Genomic DNA, 21,397 nt, shown 5'->3' on the forward strand with positions numbered 1-21,397 from the left:
TTTCTTTTATTTCCTTTACTGCTTGCTCATTATACAGATTGAATACCACCGGGAGAGGCTACAACCCCGCCTCACTCCCTTCCCAACCACTGCTTCCCTTTCATGCCCCTCGACTCTTATAACTGCCATCTGGTTTCTGTACAAATTGTAAATAGCCTTTCGCTCCCTGTATTTTACCCCTGCCACCTTCAGAATTTGAAAGAGAGTATTCCAGTCAACATTGTCAAAAGCTTTCTCTAAGTCTACAAATGCTAGAAACGTAGGTTTGCCTTTCCTTAATCTAGCTTCTAAGATAAGTCGTAGGGTCAGTATTGCCTCACGTGTTCCAATATTTCTACGGAATCCAAACTGGTCTTCCCCAAGTTCGGCTTCTACTAGTTTTTCCATTCGTCTGTAATGAATTCGCGTTAGTATTTTACAGTCGTGACTTATTAAACTGATAGTTCGGTAATTTTCACATCTGTCAACACCTGCTTTCTTTGGGATTGGGATTATTATATTCTTCTTGAAGTCTGAGGGTATTTCGCCTGTCTCATACATCTTGCTCACCAGATGGTAGAGTTTCGTCAGGACTGGCTCTCCCAAGGCTGTCAGTAGTTCTAATGGAATGTTGTCTACTCCTGGGGCCTTGTTTCGACTCAGGTCTTTCAGTGCTCTCTCCAACTCTTCACGCAGTATCATATCTCCCATTTCATCTTCATCTACATCCTCTTCCATTTCCATAATATTGTCCTCAAGTACATCGCCCTTGTATAGACCCTCTATATACTCCTTCCACCTTTCTGCTTTCCCTTCTTTGCTTAGAACTGGGTTTCCATCTGAGCTCTTGATATTCATACAAGTGGTTCTCTTTTCTCCAGAGGTCTCTTTAATTTTCCTGTAGGCAGTAACTATCTTACCCCTAGTGAGATAAGCCTCTACATCCTTACATTTATCCTCTAGCCATCCCTGCTTAGCCATTTTGCACTTCCTGTCGATCTCATTTTTGAGACGTTTGTGTTCCTTTTTGCCTGCTTCATTTACTGCATTTTTATATTTTCTCCTTTCATCAATTAAATTCACTATTTCTTCTGTTACCCAAGGATTTCTACTAGCCCTCGTCTTTTTACCTACTTGATCCTCTGCTGCCTTCACTACTTCATCCCTCAAAGCTACCCATTCTTCTTCTACTGTATTTCTTTCCCCCATTCCTGCCATTTGTTACCTTACGCTCTCTCTGAAACTCTGTACAATCTCTGGTTTAGTCAGTTTATCCAGGTCCCATCTCCTTAAAATCCCACCTTTTTCCAGTTTCTTCAGTTTTAATCTACAGTTCATAACCAATAGATTGTGGTGAGAGTCCACATCTGCCCCTGGAAATGTCTTACAATTTAAAATCTGGTTCCTAAATCTCTGTCTTACCATTATATAATCTATCTGATAAATAAATTATTCTGTAATAATGTTGTTACGATGTATATTCTTTGCACTTTGCGATTATGTCTTCTCTTCTGCTATACGAACCTTGCACCCAGCAGATTCCAGACGCCATATTTGTTTACAAATCTGACAATATACATGTGATGTGTTACGACAGGGAAAGGAACCTGTGACCACTGGATGAACTCTAGTTTACTTATATTATGTTTACCATTAGATATCAGTTTCATTTTTTGTCAGAAGAAATCCGAAACCATGTTCTGAAATAGTGTCTTGTTTCTCCACTAGGCAGTGCCACAAGTTCATCCATAAAATCGTTACACAACACACACACAAATGTCTTACTAAGTAATGTAAATCCACACGATGATGGAGGTTTAAACCTTTGAAACGCGTCGTGGAAATAAATAAAACGCTGACTGGTAACAGTAAACTTGTTTTTCAAATGTGTGTGAAATCTTGTGGGACTTAACTGCTAAGGTCATCAGTCCCTAAGCATACACACTACTTAACCTAAATTATCCTAAGGACAAGCACACACACCCATGCCCGAGGGAGAATTCGAACCTCCGTCGGGACCAGCCACACAGTCCGTGACTGCAGCGCCATAGACCGTTCGGCTAATACTGCCGCAGTAAACTTGTTTCATTTAATGTCAATAACAGTCACGGTAAAGCCTAACCTAAAATGTTCGCATTTAAAGTTACATCCTCCTTTCAAGATACTGTCCATTCCGTTCAACTGCTCTTCCGAGTCCTTTGCTGCCTCTGACAGAATTACAATGTCATCGGCGAACGTCAAAACTTTTATTTCTTCTCAATGGATTTTAATTCCGAGACCGAATTTTCCTTTTGTTTTCTTCACTGCTTGCGCAGTATACAGACTGAATAATATCGGGGATAGGCTGCAACCCAGTCCCATTCCCTTCTCGACCACTGCTTCCCTTTCATGCCCCTCGACTCTTATAACTGTCATCTGGTTTCTGTACAAATTATTCTAAATAGCCTTTCAATCCCCGTACCTTACTCCTGCCGCCATTAGAATTTGGAAGAGAGTGTTTCAATCAACACTGATAGAGTATTCTCTAATTCTAGAAACCCTATAAACGTGATATGGAAATGGAAGAGGACGTAGAGGAAGATGAGAAGGGATATATGATACTAAGTGAAGAATTTCGACAAAGAACTGAAAGACTTACGTCGAAACATGACCCCGGGAGTAGACAACATCCTGTTAGGGCTGCTGATACCCTTGGGAATGCCAGTCATGACAAAACTCTTCCATCTAGGTGAGCAAGATTTATGAGACAGGCGATATACCCTCAGACTTCAAGAAGAATATAATAATCCCGATTTCAAAGAAAGCAGCTACATACAGCACCCTAATTATCATATTCCCGTGGCGTCCGTCTCTGGAAAGCTTGCCCGGCAATGTCCTGGTGGAGGTTGTGATAGGCTGCTCGACCTTTACATCAACACACATATTCGTCAGTGTCAAGAATTAACGGGATGGAATGGTGTTGGCGCCTAGGTTGGTAGTGGGAGTCTAGACGAATTTCTTGTAAGCCAATAATTGGCGAAAGCATTGTTAATCGGCCTCGATTGGCCAAGTTGGCACAGCGGAGTGGTCCCTCTCTGTTCGCGGGGCAGAAGAGAACTTGAGATGATGTTCTTTCCTGGCCGCCGCAGAAGCTGTTCGTGTACTCTGCTGCCCTTGCTGCAGAGTAATTTCATTCTCAGTTTCACTTGTCTGGCCACCCGGACAAACAGAGTTTTTTCGCGCTCGCTCCTCCGTAAGCCTCCAAGGCGGAGTCCATCTGCATGCAGCGGAGCCGACCACAAGTAGCAGCCATCATCAGCATACCGCCTTTCGTCGTGCTGTAGGTAAGATACGCGGCTCAGGCCTGTAGGGTTTCAGTTGAGTGAGGCTTCTCAGTGGTTGCATCAAAAGAACCGATTTGCCTAATTTCCTGACATCGCGGTACTACAACAGATTAACCACTACTTTACCTATATCATACACTTCACATGTTCTCATAGTAGAGAAGCACACTAGAGTCCATACAGCGTCGTTGGTACTAGGTTCTTGCCAACTTCTCTTTCGGAAGAGGGCTCGTTACATGTATGGTTTACATTCATTGTACTATTCGTTGTACAAATTCATGATCAATTTTGTGTTTAATTTAAAGAAAATAAACGTAATTGTAATTATTAGCACGGCATTTGTCTGTTAAACAGTTACACTCACCATAATCCTTTAACATAATTATTTTTGTAAGGGTTCTTTGATCAATTAGTTTAATGAATAAATTGTATGAGAAGCTAGTCACTCTACGTAGGATTTACTTCAGCGCTGTTATAAGATTGCTTTACAAACCTAATGCAAATTCATTATAAACCTACTTGGGTGCTATTTGCATAACATCTTGATTCTGTCCTCTAAGTTGCATATCAGTTAAGGATCTCAAGGTAGCAAACACGGTGCTAGTTTCTAACCAGACGCGACATTTCTGGTGTGTGAGGCCAATGCGAGTGCCTTATCTTATTGGGAACCGTGATGTTAGCTTTCGACAATATTATGCAAGATCGTATGCTGTCTACGTTGCCCTCAACTACGTAGACGCAGAGCGTTTTCAACTGTTGCCTTGGACAGCACGTTCTGCAGATCCCTCATATACTGAAAATATCTGGTCATGGATTGGCGGGAGAAAATGGTTCAAATGGCTCTGAGCACTATGGAACTTAACTTCTGAGGTCATCAGTCCCCTAGAACTTAGAACTACTTAAACCTAACTAACCTAAGGACAACACACACATCCATGCCCGAGGCAGGATTCGAACCCGCGACCGTAGCGGTCTCGCGGTTCCAGACTGTGGCGCCTAGAACTGCACGGCCACTCGGGCTGGCTTGGCGGGAGACTGGCACGTACCACTCAGCAGCCACTACGACTGATGAACTAGGATACAGCGATAAAGCAACATGGAATGACGTATCCGTATCTGTCATCCAATTTGAAATCTTGACTGACTCAAACTATTCTGCTGGCTGTGAATCACGCATCCCTTACACTCCCAAATCACCAACAAATTTAATTATGCAATTATCCTGCTCTATAATAACAATAAGTAAAATTTCGTTTATTCTATCTTTCCCTGTGTTGCAATATTAATGACCACCGGTACAAAGTCTTCCAATTCAGTGCGCACAATCCATCTTTTGATTTCTGGCTTAGCACGTGAACTCATAAAAACAAACTGAAGCGTTCACTCAGTGAACACTGCTCAGATTAGTTGTTTTCATTCAGATAACACATCGTGCGGTAGGGCGTGCACTGTTGTTCAGGTTTCAACTTCAGTAGGCATCATCAACACATGAAAAATATGAGTGATAATCCTCACGTTTCAACTTAAGATGGAAGGATACGTTGTGATACATTATTCAGTACAGATATCCCCACTGTAGTTTAGAGCCTACAAACTAGTGTTAGTATGTACCTTATACTGAAAATATCTCGTTTTCCGTTGTTATTTTCTTTTCTGTTCCATGGGTCCAGAAAAAATAAAAGCACAAACCGAGAGAAAAGAGAATACAAGCAACCTAGCTACGATGGTGTGCTGAAAAGTAATCCCTCCGAAAATTTATTCTGATCTCAATACCGTTTGTGGCGGTACTTGGCACACACATCACTCGCTCGACTTTCCTGCTTCGCTGCGACCCTCTGTAACTAGAAGGCTGCGAATTGTAGCATGTAGCCGGCCGCGGTCGCCGAGCGGTTCTAGGCGCTTCATTCCGGAACCGCACGACTGCTACGGTCGCAGGTTCGAATACTGCCTCGGGCATGGATGTGTGTGATGTCCTTAGGTTAGTTAGGTTTAAGTAGTTCTAAGTTCTAGGGGACTGATGACCTCAGATGTTAAGTCCCATAGTGCTCAGAGCCATTTGAACCATTTTTTTTTTTTTTTTTTTTGTGGCATGTAACATGGTGATGTGTAACGTAAGTACAACAGAGAGTGAGAAAGAGCGTCGTGTACCTTGTTTCTAACAGCAGAAAACGTGTCTCCAAATAAATTCCATAGAATAATGAAAGCTGTCTACTGTAATGATTCGCCGCGCAGGATAAGCCGAGCGGTCTCAGGGGCTGCAGTCATGGACTGGCTGGTCCCCGTTAGCACACTGGACTCGCATTCGGGAGGACGACGGTTCAATCCCGTCTCCAGCCATCCTGATTTAGGTTTTCCGTGATTTCCCTAAATCGTTTCAGGCAAATGCCGGGATGGTTCCTTTGAAAGGGCACGGCCGATTTCCTTCCCCATCCTTCACTAATCCGAGCTTGCGCTCCGTCTCTAATGACCTCGTTGTCGACGGGACGTTAAAACAACACTAACCTAACCTAACCTGGCTGGTCCCGGTGGAGGTTCGAGTCCTACCGCGGGCATGTGTGTGTTTGTCCTTAGGATAATTTAGGTTAAGTAGTGTGTAAGCTTAGGGACTGATGACCTTAGCAGTTAAGTCCCATAAGATTTCACACACATTTGAACATTTTTGAACTGTAATGATTCCAGACCGCACACGAGCGCTGTGACATGTGCAACAATCCGACCCATTTGGCTCATTGTCGTCGATCATCCTCCAAACACGCCCGACTTGGCCACATCCGATCTTCATCTCTTTCCAGAACTTAAAGAACACCTCCGAGGACTCCACTTTGATAGTGATGAAGCGGAGCAAACAGAGGTGAGATTGTAGTTACGTCAACAAAGTGAAGCATTCTACAGCTCCGGTATTAACAAACTGATGTCTCGTTGGGAGAGATGCGTTCATCGCCAGGGTGACTATGTTGAGAAATAGATTGGCAGACATGAAGAACAAAGATGTAAAATGTTAACAACATTTGTTTTATGTAGAAATCTTCAAGAGTTTTACCATAAGAAATTCGGAGACATTACTTTTCAGCACGCTCCTGTACATATCCTTTTTTAGACCTGACAAGTATCCATACAATGGGCAGATTCAAGTTGATTTTAATCTTGTCGGTGAAGACATCTATCGCGTTCATCTTCAAAGGCGTTAATGTGCAAAGAGTTTCCTTTCTGTTGCAGAAACTATATAACATTTATCCGAATAAGCTGAAGTATTTCGTAGGCAAAACTTAGTCTAGTGTCAAATGTCAGCTTGCTTGTTTTCAGGTCTTCTTTGAAAGAAGGAATTCACATTGAGAAACGAAGGTAATGAGGAGCTAAAAACGACTTGCTCCTGAAAGTGATTTCCGTTTATTTCAGAGTGAGTGACAAAAAGCAGTGGCGCTGGTGACCTGCAGGCACGGAAGGAGCGGCAGTGTCGACGTGCCAGAGGCGTGCGTCAGACGCAGCCAAGAAGCGTGACTCTGCGACGTGAGACAGCGCCGTAGGCGTGCCCGCTCCCGGAACGCCAGCCAGATCACAAACACTTCTCGCGAACTCGCTTCTGACGCTCCATATCAAAGGAAACCTGTGTTAGCGTCACAAAATCTCAGGAAGACCATGACTTTGCGATTCTTTCCACTGGCTGAAATTTCTGTAACTCTTCGTGGCCACTGACTACGCGAATCATATCTTGTCAAGTTAATTACAAGTTAGAATAGTACACTTCCAAGTAATCTACTCCCAACAGGACGATATGGACGTCATTACGAAAAACACACGAGTTAACCTATCAATGTTAATCCACCTTGGAAGCAAATTCGTAGGTATTTCAGGAAGTAAGTGAAAAAAATAAGTTACACTTGTCTCACGATAAGAACATTACTACATCTACATGATTACTCTGCAATTCACATTTAAGTGCTTGGCAGAGGGTTCATCGAACCACAATCATGCTATTCCACTCCACAACAGCGCGCGGGAAAAACGAACACCTAAACCTTCCTGTTCGAGCTCTGATTTCTCTTATTTTATTTTGATGATCATTCCTACCTATGTAGGTTGGGCACAACAAAATATTCTCGCATTCGGAAGAGACAGTTGGTGACTGAAATTTCGTAAATAGATCTCGCCACGAAGAAAAACGTCTTTGCTTTAATGACTTCCATACCAACTCACGTATCATATCTGCCACACTTTCTCCCCTATTACGTGATAATACAAAACGAGCTGCCCTTTTTTGCACCCTTTCGACGTCCTCCGTCAATCCCACCTGGTAAGGATCCCACACCGCGCATCAATATTCTAACAGAGGACGAACGAGTGTAGTGTAAGCTGTCTCTTTACTGGACTTGTTACATCTTCTAAGTGTCCTGCCAATGAAACGCAACCTTTGGCTCGCCTTCCTCACAATATTATCTATGTGGTCTTTCCAACTGAAGTTGTTCGTAATTTTAACACCCAGGTACTTAGTTGAATTGACAGCCTTGAGAATTGTACTATTTATCAATTAATCGAATTCCAATGGATTTCTTTTGGAACTCATGTAGATCACCTCACACTTTTCGTTATTTAGCGTCAACTGCCACCTGCCACACCATACAGCAATCTTTTCTAAATCGCTTTGCAACTGATACTGACCTTACTAGACGGTAAATTACAGCAACATCTGCGAACAATCTAAGAGAACTGCTCGGATTGTCACCCAGGTCATTTATATAGATCACGAACAGCAGAGGTCCCAGGACGCTTCCCTGGGGAACACCTGATATCACTTCAGTTTTACTCGATGGTTTGCCGTCTATTACTACGAACTGCGACCTTCCTGACAGGAAATCACGAATCCAGTCGCACAACTGAGACGATACCCCATAGGCCCGCAGCTTCATAAGAAGTCGCTTGTGACGAACGGTGTCAAAAGCTTTCCGGAAGTCTAGAAATACGGGATCAACTTGAGATCCCCTGTCGATAGCGGCCATTACTTTGTGCGAATAAAGAGTTGCACAAGAACGATGCTTTCCGAAACCATGCTGATTACGTATGAATAGATCGTTCCCTTCGAGGTGATTCATAATGTTTGAATACAGTATATGCTCCAAAACTCTACTACAAACCGACGTCAATGATATAGGTCTGTAGTTAGATAGATTACTCCTACCACCCTTCTTAAACACTGGTGCGACCTGCGCAATTTTCCAATCTGTAGGTACAGATCTATCGGTGAGCGAGCGGTTGTATATGATTGCTACGTAGGAAGCTATTGTATCAGCGTAATCTGAAAGGAACCTAATCGGTATACAATCTGGACCTGAAGACTTGCCCGTATCAAGCGATTTGAGTTGCTTCGCAACCCCTAAGGTATCTACTTCTAAGAAACTCATGCTAGCAGCTGTTCGTGTTTCAAGTTCTGGAATATTCCATTCGTCTTCCCTGGTGATGGAATTTCGGAAAACTGCGTTCAATAACTCCGCTTTAGCGGCACAGTCGTCGGTAACAGTACCATCGGCACTGCGCAGCGAAGGTATTGACTGCGTCTTGCCGCTTGAGTACTTTACATATGACCAGAATTTCTTCGGATTTTCTACCAAATTTCAAGACAATGTTTCGTTGTGGAACCTATTAAAGGCATCTCGCATTGAAGTCCGTGCCAAGTTTCGTGCGTCTGTAAATTTTAGCCAATCTTCGGGATTTCGCGTTCTTCTGAACTTCTACTCAATCAGAGTGGCGCATTGTCAAAAGAGAGTACATGTTCCGGAATTCCTGCAAACACACTACCGCTGTGGCAAGGCTAACAGGTGCGTCACAGCAGATTTACCGTGAAATTCTGACACTACATGGACCAAATAAAATATCGCGCCCAGCCGTAAGAAATGGTGCCAACAATGTGACCAGTATGAAATGTTCACTCTGCAGCGGAGTGTGCACTGATACGAAACTTACTGGCAGATTAAAACTGTGAGTCGGATCGAGACTCGAACTCGGGACCTTTGCCTTCCGCGGCCAAGTACACTACCAGCTGAGCTACCCAAGCACAGTTTCGGTCCCCCCACACAGTTTTAATCTGCCAGGAAGTTTCAATTTGACCAGTACTGCACGGACGTGGATGATGCTAATCGAGATTTCCACATCTTGCACTCTGCAGTTTTCATCTTTTCGGCAAGTTGGAAGAACAGCTGGGTGGGGGGAGGGGGGGAGGAGGGGGGCGGAGGGTGGGGGGGGGACAAATTTTCCGAAGACGAAGACGTTCACACAGAGGTTATAGAATGGCTTCGTGACCATGGAGCGGATTTCTGTCGTCGAGAAATTGAACAATTGGTGGAATGTTCCGCTCGTTGTTGACACAGACTTGGTGACTGTGTTGAGAAATAGTGTTATGTATTTGTCTCACTTTGAAGTGTAGCGCAGGATTCAATAAAACTTACTTGTCTGCCATAATAATGCGCAACTTATTTTTTGAAGAGTCCTGGTACTTGTGGTATTCACACAGGCTCCATTTTAATACTTTTGCATTGTGTATTGTGGATTAATAATTTTTCATCGGTAACATTACAGAAAACTAAGTGTGTTTGGTATGGAAATGATACAAATATAATGAAAAATATCAAATTAAAAATAGTTCTAATTAATCAGTACTGAACACTTTCTTGACTAAAATCAGTGAGCTCCTGCCATTTCATTGTTATTCAATACTGCAAACACTCACTATATGCTGTTTAGAACTTCCACCTACCAATGTATGAAACACGCGGCTTTTCAGTATAAACATCTGACAGCACAAAATTTTTAAGATTAAATTTAGATGATAAATTCAGCTGCGGTAAAAACATATCACTACTCAAAATGGTTCAAATGGCTCTGAGCACTATGGGACTTAACTTCTGAGGTCATCAGTCCCCTAGAACATAGAACTACTTAAACCTAACTAACCTAAGGACATCACACACACCCACGCCCGAGGCAGGATTCGAATCTGCGACCGTAGCGGTCGCGCGGTTCCAGACTGTAGCGCCTAGAACCTACTCAAACTCGAAAACATATTGAAACGTCCCGTTAGAAAAATTTATGATTGACTGTGCTGATAAACCTCTTACATTATTTGCTTTTCAAACACCTGAGCAAAACTGAACGTACTCAGACATTCACTAAAGTGACACACAATATTTTTTACCGCAACGCAATCTGACTTTCAAAAATTCCTACAAAAGAATGGCCCTGACTAACAATAACCTATACCTTTCATGAATTCTTCCCTCACAAAAGTCTTCGTTACTCGAACTATTGCAATACAGCGAGCGCCAATACTCCCAGCTAAATAAAAGATTCTAACTACTGAAGGCACTAACTACTGATAGGCATAGTTAGCAAATGAAAGATTTTGATAGAGAACAAACAATGTATTTACCTTAATAGTGTTCAAAAGTGATAATATATGTATCAGTTCATGACATCCAGTCTTACAAATTTACTGTCTGTGTCCAGATCATCCGCTCTCAAAACTCCGCCATCTCACTCCCCACATCCACCACTGCTGGCGGCTCACCTCCAACTGCGCAACGCTACGCGCTGTTCACATCCAGCTGCCCAACACTACAATAGCAAACAACAACGCAAAACCAGCCACAGACTGCACACAGCACAGCCAGTGATTTTCATACAGAGCGCTACGTGGCGTTACCAATATAAAAACCTAAACAGCCTACTTACTATATCTCAATTTGAAATGCAAACTTTGACAGATCTGAGTGGCATATGGTCATATGGGTAAAAAAGCTGGCATAATTCGCCCATTTTTATTCCATAATGTCATATGCTATTACACTTTGGGGATGTAGTTTCCCCGACCCAGAAACGTGAGATACTCATTATTTGTGGCGTGAATTCTGGAAAGTTTGTTAGAAGCCAGTGTAAGTAATTGATATTACTAATGACTTATATCACATGAGAGATGTAACAGTTTCCCTAAAGCTGTAGTTGTTACGTTTCTTTACTAGCGTCGACGTCTGGTCAGTGTCGTGCGGTACATGCGCATTATAAGCTGACAGGACAAACATACGAGGCATAATCACAAAGCTGTAATCATCATCCCGAAAAAGTCAAGCTGTGGCCGTGAACTTGATGATGTTGTTATACCGTCTCTACATATTCGACCTTGAATGTGATGTATTTTTCCCAGCGACTGATCTTAGTTGCAGAAGTCATCAATATGTTTTTTTTCTGTGAGGATAATCAAATTAAAAACTGACAGATGGAAAAAAGTAAGTAAACTGTTTATTAATTCGAAAGTAATGGCCGTAATTATTCCGACTATTAACCCACTACGAGGTATGACAGTCAATGCTTTCATGAAAAAATGTTTACGTTTGCCTACGGAACAATGATTGTACCCAGGTGTGTTCCTCCTCGTTCGAAGCAAATCGAAAGCCATGAATGTCTTTCTTCAGGGCTTCAAAAATATGGAACCCATAGAAAGAGATCGGGACGGTATAGAGGATGTATAAGAACTTCCCAGCGAAACTTCTGGAGCGTAATCGAAACAACAGAAACGCCAGCTCTTGGAATGTCATGATGATCTTTTTCTTTGACTGCAGGAGCCCGCTACTCATTGACTTTCTGGAACACGGCGCTACAATTAAAGCACAGCGGTACCATCAAATTCGAACGCCTAGGAATATTGAAGGACGGCATCATTCTGTCACAGTATAATGTACGCCCACATGTTGCCAAGGTTCTCTAGATTACGTTGCAGAAGTTTCGCTGGGAGGCCCTTACACATCCTCCATACAGTCCCGATATCTCTCCATGCAATTTCGGTGATTTTGGAACCCAGAAAAAGACATTCGTGACCGAAGAGGTGCATGCCTGGGAACAACCATGATTCTGTAGCCAAACGCAAACATTTTTTAGTGATGGCACTTACCGTCTTTTGTCACAGTGGGATAAGGGTATTAAGAGGTATGGCGATTACTTTTGGAATAAACAACAGTTTATTCACTTTTTCCCACCTGTTTCGTTTCCATTTGACTTCTCTTTATGCACTTAGACTAAGCTGCTATTCATAACACTAAATACATATTTTGTCTATGTCATCATGTCTCCTCCTAAAATCACTCAACGATATCACTTTCCCACTTTCCACACAGAATCATCAGCAAACAGTTGCAGATTGTTGTTCATAATATCTGTTAGATTGTCTGAGTATATAGGGAACAAGAAAGGTCCTATCACGCTTCCGTGGGGCATTGCTGATGATACCCTTCTCTCTGATGAACGCTCTCCGTCTATGTTAACGTTCTGGGTTCTATTGTTGAAGTCTTTGAGCCACTCATACGTCCAAGAATCTATTCTGTATGCTCAAACCTTCATTGTCAGCCTGCCGGTGGCACTGTACCTAACGCTTTCTGAAAATCTAGGAATATAGAATCTACCTATTGTCCTTCATCCATGGTTCGTAGGATATCGTGCGAGAAAAGAGCAAGCTGAGTTCCGAACCAGAGATGTTTTCTCAATCCTCGTTAAAATGCGGATAGAAGGTTTTCTGTTTCAAGGAAATTTATTCTGTTCAAACTCAGAATATACCCAAGAATTTCGCAGCAAATAAATGTTAACGATATTGGCCTGTAGGTTTTCAGGTCCGTTCTTTTACCCTTCCTGTATGCAGGAGTCACCTTTGTCTGTTTCATGTCGCTTGGAACTCGATCTCAAATGCCCTGCACTTTTAACTCACTGGATTCGCATTCGGGAGGACGACGGTGCAATCCCGCGTCCGGCCATCTTGATTTAGGTTTCCCGTGATTTCCCTAAATCGCTCCAGGCAATTGCCGGGGTGGTTCCTTTGAAAGGGCACGGCCGACTTCCTTCCCCGTCCTTCCCTAATCCGATGAGAACGATGACCTCGCTGTTTGGTCTCCTTCCCCAAACAACCCCCAACCCAACCCACTTTTAACTGCGTAAAAGAACGCAAAAATAAACCTGGCAAGAGACCGAGGGATCAACGATGAACATGGCAGACACATCAGAGGACGATCAGTCACGCGGTTCTAGACTGAAGCGCCTAGAACCGCTCGGCCACAGCGGCCGGCTAACTTAATCACCTATTAGATAAGCCGTGAAGGGTTATTGTACCTAGAGTGATATTAAGCCTGTACAGTTGATATTGGCACATATTTCAGTAATAAGAACAAGCGGTAGCCGCACGGCTCAATGTCTTTTCGAGGTATTCGCCCCCACCCTGCTGGACTTTCGTGGCCGGAATCAACAACTCATTTATAATCACTCTTATCATCTTTAAACTTCCTTCAATTTCAATAAATTATTAAAACCCTCCGTTTCTGTTAATTAATTTCATTTTTATTTGCAACCGATTGTTATTACTTCCATTTTTATTGCTGAACGTAATATTTGCTTGCAATTAGAAACAATTTGTGTTGAAACTGTTCTAAATTTGCAATAAATGAAATGAAAAATGAAAAAAAATCTTCTGTTGCCCAACGACACTAGTAACGCGTGACTGGATAGAAGCCTTCGGTTCAATTACTGATTTTACGTAGGATCAGAATCTTCTCGTGTTTTTCGGTTTGCTATGCAGTCTCGAGTCCGCTCTCACCCGTATAATCGGGAGCTTGGTGTACTGGGCACACTTTCCTCTATTTTTCGACATACCATCTGATACATTCACGACAAACGATGTTTTATAGGAGCAAATATGGAACTACGTTTGCGATGAATGTTTCAGACCACTGAAAAAACACTACTGGCCTTTAAAATTGCTACACTAAGAAGAAATGCAGATGATAAACGGGTATTCATTGGACAAATATATTATACTAGAACTGACATGTGATTACATTTTCACGCAATTTGGGTGCATAGATCCTGAGAAATCAGTACCCAGAACAACCACCTCTGGCCGTAATAACGGCCTTCATACGCCTGGGCATTGAGTCAAACAGAGCTTGGATGGCGTGTACAGGTACAGCTGCCCATGTAGCTTCAACGCTATACCACAGTTCATCAAGAGTAGTGACTGGCGTATTGTGACGAGCCAGTTCCTCGGCCACCATTGACCAGACGTTTACAACTGGTGAGAGATCTGGAGAATGTGCTGGCCAGGGCAGCAGTCGAACATTTTCTGTATCGAGAAAGGACCGTACAGGACCTGCAACATGCGGTCGTGCATTATCCTGCTGAAATGTAGGGTTTCGCTGGGATCGAATGAAGGATAGAGCCACGGGTCGTAACACATCTGAAATGTAACGTCCACTGTTCAAAGTGCCGTCAATGCGAACGAGAGGTGACCGAGACGGTAACCAATGGCACCCCATACCATCACGCCGGGTGATACGCCAGTATGGCGATGGCGAATATACGCTTCCAATGTGCGTTCACCGCGATGTCGCCAAATACGGATGCGACCATCATGATGCTGTAAACCGAACCTGAAATCATCAGAAAAAATGACGTTTTGCCATTCGTGCACCCAGGCTTGTCGTTGAGCACATCATCGTAGGCGCTCCTGTCTGTGGTGCAGCGTCAAGGGTAACCGCAGCCATGGTCTCCGAGCTGATAGTCCATGCTGCTGCAAACGTCGTCGAACTGTTCGTGCAGTTGGTTCTTGTCTTGCAAACGTCCCCATCCGTTGACTCAGGGATCGAGACGTGGCTGCACGATCCGCTACAGCCAGGCGGATAAGATGCCTGTCATCTCGACTGCTAGTGATATGAGGCCGTTGGGATGCAGCACGACGTTCCGTATTACCCTCCTGAACCCACCGATTCCATATTCTGCTAACAGTCATTGGATCTCGACCATCGCGAGCAGCAATGTCGCGATACGATAAACCACAATCGCGATAGGCTACAATCCGACCTTTATCAAAGTCGGAAAAGTGATGGCACGCATTTCTTCTCCTTACACGAGGCATCACAACAACGATTCACCAGGCAACGCCGGTCAACCGCTGTTTGTGTATGAGCAATCAGTTGGAAACTTTCCTCATGCCAGCACGTTGTTGGTGTCGCCACCGGCGCCAACCTTGTGTGAATGCTCTGAAAATCTAATCATTTGCATATCATAGCATCTTCTTCCTGTCGGTTAAATTTCGCGTCTGTAGCACGTCATCTTCGTGGTGTAGCAATTTTAATGGCCAGTAGTGTACATACGACAAAGAGGGAAAGCGCGCAATGGGGTACATGAGTGTAGCGAGACCTGTCGAGCTTTAAATCGGCAACGTTGTGTTAGAGAGAGGTTTTCAAAGGAGACCTTGACGCTGGTGGCGGGTATTTAATCGTGGCGGATGCAGATGCTTCCCGTTAGGACGCTGGAGGACGTGCAAGGCCGCACACAGCTCAGCCCGCCAGCGCTCGGGGCGATGACCGGCGACGCCTGACTGACGCCAGGTTGCCAGCACGCTGCCGTCTGGCGCCTTCCTCACCGCAGTATCTCTGACTCAACCAACTCTCTGCGGCAGTTACTAACCTACATACTTCCGTGCCGTCATTTTCCCGACAAAACAATACGAGGCGATGATCTAGTGGTCGGGCGTTACCTTTTGCAGGGAAATTCTGTGCATTGTTTTGCTCGTGAATGTGTAGGCGAAACTGCTTCCAGTAACGTTAGGAAACTGAAGCATTGACTAGTTTTCCGCCTTGAAGTAAGTATAAACAGAGGCATGTGAAATCAGAGTGTCTTGTTTTCCCGCTTTCTAGCCACTGTAAATCATGTGAGACGAATGCTAGGATGACTCCCTAAATAAAGTCAAGACGATTGTGTTTCCTATTTTTCGTCCAGTGATGTGGACGAGACACAAAAACTATCAACATTTTTGGGTGATCCATGATTCGGAACGTCACGATATCCATTCGCATCCAAATGAAGCCCGACTATCAAAATTTCCCCACAGTGTCTCCAAGAGCTGTGCTTCTTCGCCACGAATCGCCTCAGTTATGTTCCTTATAGCTGATAATACGACTGGTACACACGCACACTACACCGAGAAATGCGTATCTATATCAGAAACCTATCGAAATCTAAGAAATATCCAGAACTGCGTCCAAAAAAAAAATCAGCGAACGTAAAGCTAAATACCGAATTTTCGAAGACATTCAGTCAACTCACTGGCAGTAATTCTACACTCTATCACATTCTCAATAACCATGTCCTAGATAACATTCCAAGCCAAGATAACTGTTTCACATCTCTCTGAAAACTTAAAAATTCCTGATTATGCTCATGTGGAGTATTCTCTATAGTCACGAAGAAACAGATGGTTCGACCTCACACATTATTCTCCGTCTTCCAGTTGGGTAGGTGGGAGCAAATGTACGTGTGGGGCAAGAGTACGCATCAAGTTTTCAGGTCCCTAAAGCAGTAGATCACTAGTCTCCCACATGGCAGCGCATACCTTGTCGTCTTCTCAGTTCTATTCTTGAACCTCGTGACAGTCGGACGCTTATGGCTGGAGAAAATGCGGTGAGCCACTTTTGTGCGTTTTCGATGTACTATTTTATAGTTTAATTGAGTGTTAGATGAAACTAAATCTATTTAAAAATTAGATAAATTCGGCACTGCAACTGGCAGCTAAAAGCTTCTCACATTCTCCTTGATCTCCATGACTTTAGTTGTGTGTGTTATCTGCAGACTGCAGAAACATAAAATAGCGGAAATGGGTAAATGTACACACGTCCAGTGGGTTAAAATTTCTCATTAGTTCTAACCTTACAAGAAACTATTTGTAAACTTTTGTCCTATAACATGTATGTTGACTTGTGTAGCCCTTCTAGCATATTCATGCATCTTTTTTTATTATTACTTCGCGTATATGCTTCATTATTCACCTTAGAGAACTTAAATTACTTTTCCTTTTCTGTAGTGTTTGTTTCGTTAGGGAATGGTCTTTTCAAACATATCTACCTCTTAAAACAATTCGAATATAGTCTCGTCTTCCATAGTGGCTTCTTTGTTCCAAAAGCCGATCTAGAATATCAAATCGTCCGCCATTAACAGAGCTGCTCTGCCATCGAGCTGTTGGTCTTATTGGAAATGTGAGCTCAATAAGGAAAGCGTACAGAGCTACTCGGTTTTTTAGAGGGTGCGTTAAGAAAATCTTGGCCGATTCACAAAAGCTTGTTCATTGGAAGAAGAAGAAGAAGAAGAAAAAGTGCAGCACTGCATTTCGCTCGAGAAAGTTTTTTTCGTCCTTACTCTCACATAATTATGACATTTACTTCTTGAACTCGCCGAAAAATAAAGAGTACCTAATATAAATGCGTAGGGTTTCAGGGACAGAGTCAGCTGACATAAGATTTTCAGTATCGTACCGCATCAACCTTATGACACGGTACGATACTCAGAAAACTTTCATGTCAAATGAGTACCTAATTACTTTTACCATGTATTTATTTGTAACCCTTTTAACTTCTTTATTTGTGGGTAAAAGTACACGCTGCATGCTCTTGCCCCAGGCCAGTGTTCTCATTACCCACAGAATGGCGTAAGAGTACGCAAAATTATTATTGTAATAATAATTGGATGACAATGAAGATTTTACACAATGTTACCAAGGTGTCAAACTATGTTTTGCCTGCGTAACAGATATCATACTGCTGCAAATATTTTTCAAATATTTAGTAAAAACTAAAATGTGTACTATTACCCCCACCTACCCTAGTTGGAAGACATACAAATTGTTTTAAAATTGATTGTGATACAAATCAGTGAATCTGTCAATTTGAGATGTTTGTGTTGTAGTCGTCGTAGTTGTTGTTGTGGTCTTCTGTCCAAAGACAGCTTTGATGCAAATCTCCACGCTAGTCTCTTCTGCGCAAGCCATTTCAACTCTGCATAATTACTGCAACCTACAGCCACCTGAATCTAACTGCTGTGGTCCAACCCTTGCTCACTCTACAATTTTTACCCTTCACATTTCCCTCCATAAGCAGATTAACTACTCCATTAAGCCTAAGGATGTGTGAAAACAACAAAGCTGTACCATAACGCTCTTTTCTCTCCAGTTCGATTCAGCACCTCTTCACTAGTTATCCCAGTCGGCTCATGCTATGTTCGTAATTCTTGTGTAACACCACTTTTCAAAACTTCTGTTCTCTTCTTGTTTGCACTGCTTATTTTCCACGTTTCAGTTCCATATAAGAGTACACTCCAGATATGTACTTACAGAAAAGACTTCATACACACATATTTAAACGATATATTAGAATGTTGCTTTCTTTCGGGAACTCTCTGCTTGCCATTGCCAGTTTCAATTTTAGACTCTCTCTATTTCCACCATCGTGAGTAATCTTGGTGTCCAAATGGCTAAACTCGTCTGCTACTTTTTGTGTCTCATTTCCTAATTAGATTCCCTCAGCATCAACTGATTTACCGATTCAGTTCAATTGTTCTTCCAGGTATTTGCTGTTTCTGTTACAATTATTATGTCATCAGCAAACCACAAGTTTTTACTTCTTCAGCATGAACTTTAATTCCCTTTACCAATTTCTCTTTCCTTACCTTCACAGCTTGCTCAATGTACAGCGTGAATGAAATCAGAGACAGGCTAGAACGATATCTCACTAACTTCTCCACTTTCGTGTCTTTCAACTCTTAAAACTGCTGTATGGTTTCTGTACAAGTTGCAGGTAACCTTTCGGTCCATGTATTTTATCCCTGAAGTCTTCCGAACTTCAAAGAGTACGAGGACGCGCTGAAAAGTAACGAATTTTTTATTCTGTTCTGAGTATTGGTTGAGGTATTACAGTTCATGAGTATTACTCATCGCCTTTCCTGCTTCACTGACGCAAGTTGCAACCCTCTGCCGCTAGAGGGCTCCGAATCGTAGCGTGTAACATGGTGGTATGTCGGTGTGTGGGTGCAGCAGCGTGATGTAATCGAGTTTCTAACCACAGAATACGTGCCCCCAACTTAAATCCATACTGTGTACCGTGAACATTGTATCGACATTAGTAATGTGCGACGTTGGGATGTTCGTGCTCGGAACGTGGGAAACGCTGGAGTTAACGTCAACGTGTGTGACAGAGCATGGACTGTTTCCAAAACTTAAATAACACTTTAGAGGACTACACATCGATAGTTATGAAGCAGTGCAAGCAGAGGTGAGGTTGTGGCCTCTTCAACGAAGTCAAACATTCTACAGTGACGGTATCAACAATCTGGTCTATCGTTGGCGGAAATGTGTTCATCGCTGGGTAATCATGTTGCAATATAAATACGTAGAGATGTAGAATAAAGATGCAGAATTTTAATAAAGTTTATTTTATTTAAGAAGTTTTAAGAGTTTTCGTTTAAAATTTCGGAGGCATTACTTTTCAGGACGCCTTCCTATATTTCAGTCGACATCCTCAAAAGGGTTATTTTTTCTGTTTTCCGTCTTTCCCTTAGCTGCTTTAAATTGCTGGAGGTATGAAACGCCTATTCAACCAATTGAAGCCAGTTTCTTTGTTGCCATACGTGTTTCGCTTCATTTATTTGGGAAGCATCGTCAATGGTGATTTCCAGCGCTGTTAACTCATGTGTGTGGTCCTGGAGATATATTCGTTTGCTTCCATACTCCAGCTCTCCGATTTCTGGGGGTCTTATATCACTTGCGCTTTCCATTTTGTGATCAACATACGTTTTTGTTGATAATAAAGTGGAAGTTGAAAGAACGCCAGAAATCGGCCAGCCGGAGTATGGAAACTAACAAATATATCTCCAGGACCACACACGAGTTAACAGCGTTGGAAGTCACCACTGATAATGCTTCCCAAATAAATGAAGCGAAACGCGTATGGCAACAAACAAACAGCTGTCTTCAATTGGTTGCACAGACGGTACATACCTTGAAGAATCCTCAAAAGCTATCCCGAAATCTATAAGTACATTAAGATGGGTTTGCCCTTCTCAGTCTATCTACTAACATAAGTTGTAGGATCAACACCGTCTCGCGAAACTTCTAAATTTCTGCGGAACCAAAATGTATCTTCCCTAAGGTGGGTTTCTACAAGTGTTTTCCAGATTATTGAAAATAATTTATATCAGTATCTAGCAACAATGACTTAGTAAACTAACAGTTCAACAACACTCACTCCCACAAACACCGGCCTTCTTAGTAAGAGGCACTATTACATTCTTTTTCAAGTGTGCAGGTATTTCGATGTCTCATATGGGGATTGTATAAAAATTTGGAATCGTAAAACACACGACACACTGCCATGCTAAATACGCTGTAGGAAAACCGACAACATTCAAAACAGCTTCCAGTCCTCTCCGAATGGATAAATGCAGGTCCTGTATCGTTTTCCAGGCATTCTTCCTGCAAAATAGTGGTAAGTTCGGTAACGATGATGGGGTAGGTAGCGATCATGCACACTTTTATTCAAAGTAGACTACAACTGTTCAATAGTATTGACATCTGGTGACTGTGGTAACCAGGGGAGATGCGACAATTCATCCTCCTGCCCACAAAATCAGTCCTGAACAATTCGAGCTGTTTAACAGGGCCCTGTCGTCTTAAAACGCAGCGTCTTCACTGGGGAACAAACATTGTACTATGGGATGAAAATGATCAGCCAAAATGGTCACATCGTCCTTGGCAGTAATGTGACGTTGAAAAGTAACCATGGTGCCCATGGAATACCATAATATGGCTGACCTTTTCGTCTACGAACCCTGTCCATATTTCACTTTTGGGACGTAAGCTCAGCCAGAGGTTTGTAACAGTCTCAAACAAATCTCATCCGACCAAATTACTTACTTATATAGCTCCAGGTTTTATGTCTCTGGAACCACGTTTTCCTAGTACGAGCATTTGCATCACTAATGAGTGGTTTTGGAATTCCAGTCCGCCATGCAATTCCGTGATTATGGAGCTCCCTTCGTGTTGTTTTGGGGTTGAGAGGGTTCGCGAGTGCGACATTCAATTCTACCGTGACTCCTGGAGCTGTCGTCCTCTTATTTTTCGCCACAGTCCTCTTCAATTTCCTTATGGCAGGCTCACCCAGCACACACTTTCGACCGCGTTGTAAGTTAGCGGATAATGTTCTTCCGCTTTCCCTGTATGAGGTATTGATCCTCGATACGGTTGCTCT

The sequence above is a fragment of the Schistocerca americana genome, chromosome X (genome assembly GCF_021461395.2).
Source record: "Schistocerca americana isolate TAMUIC-IGC-003095 chromosome X, iqSchAmer2.1, whole genome shotgun sequence".
Classification (NCBI taxonomy): Eukaryota; Metazoa; Arthropoda; class Insecta; order Orthoptera; family Acrididae; genus Schistocerca; species Schistocerca americana.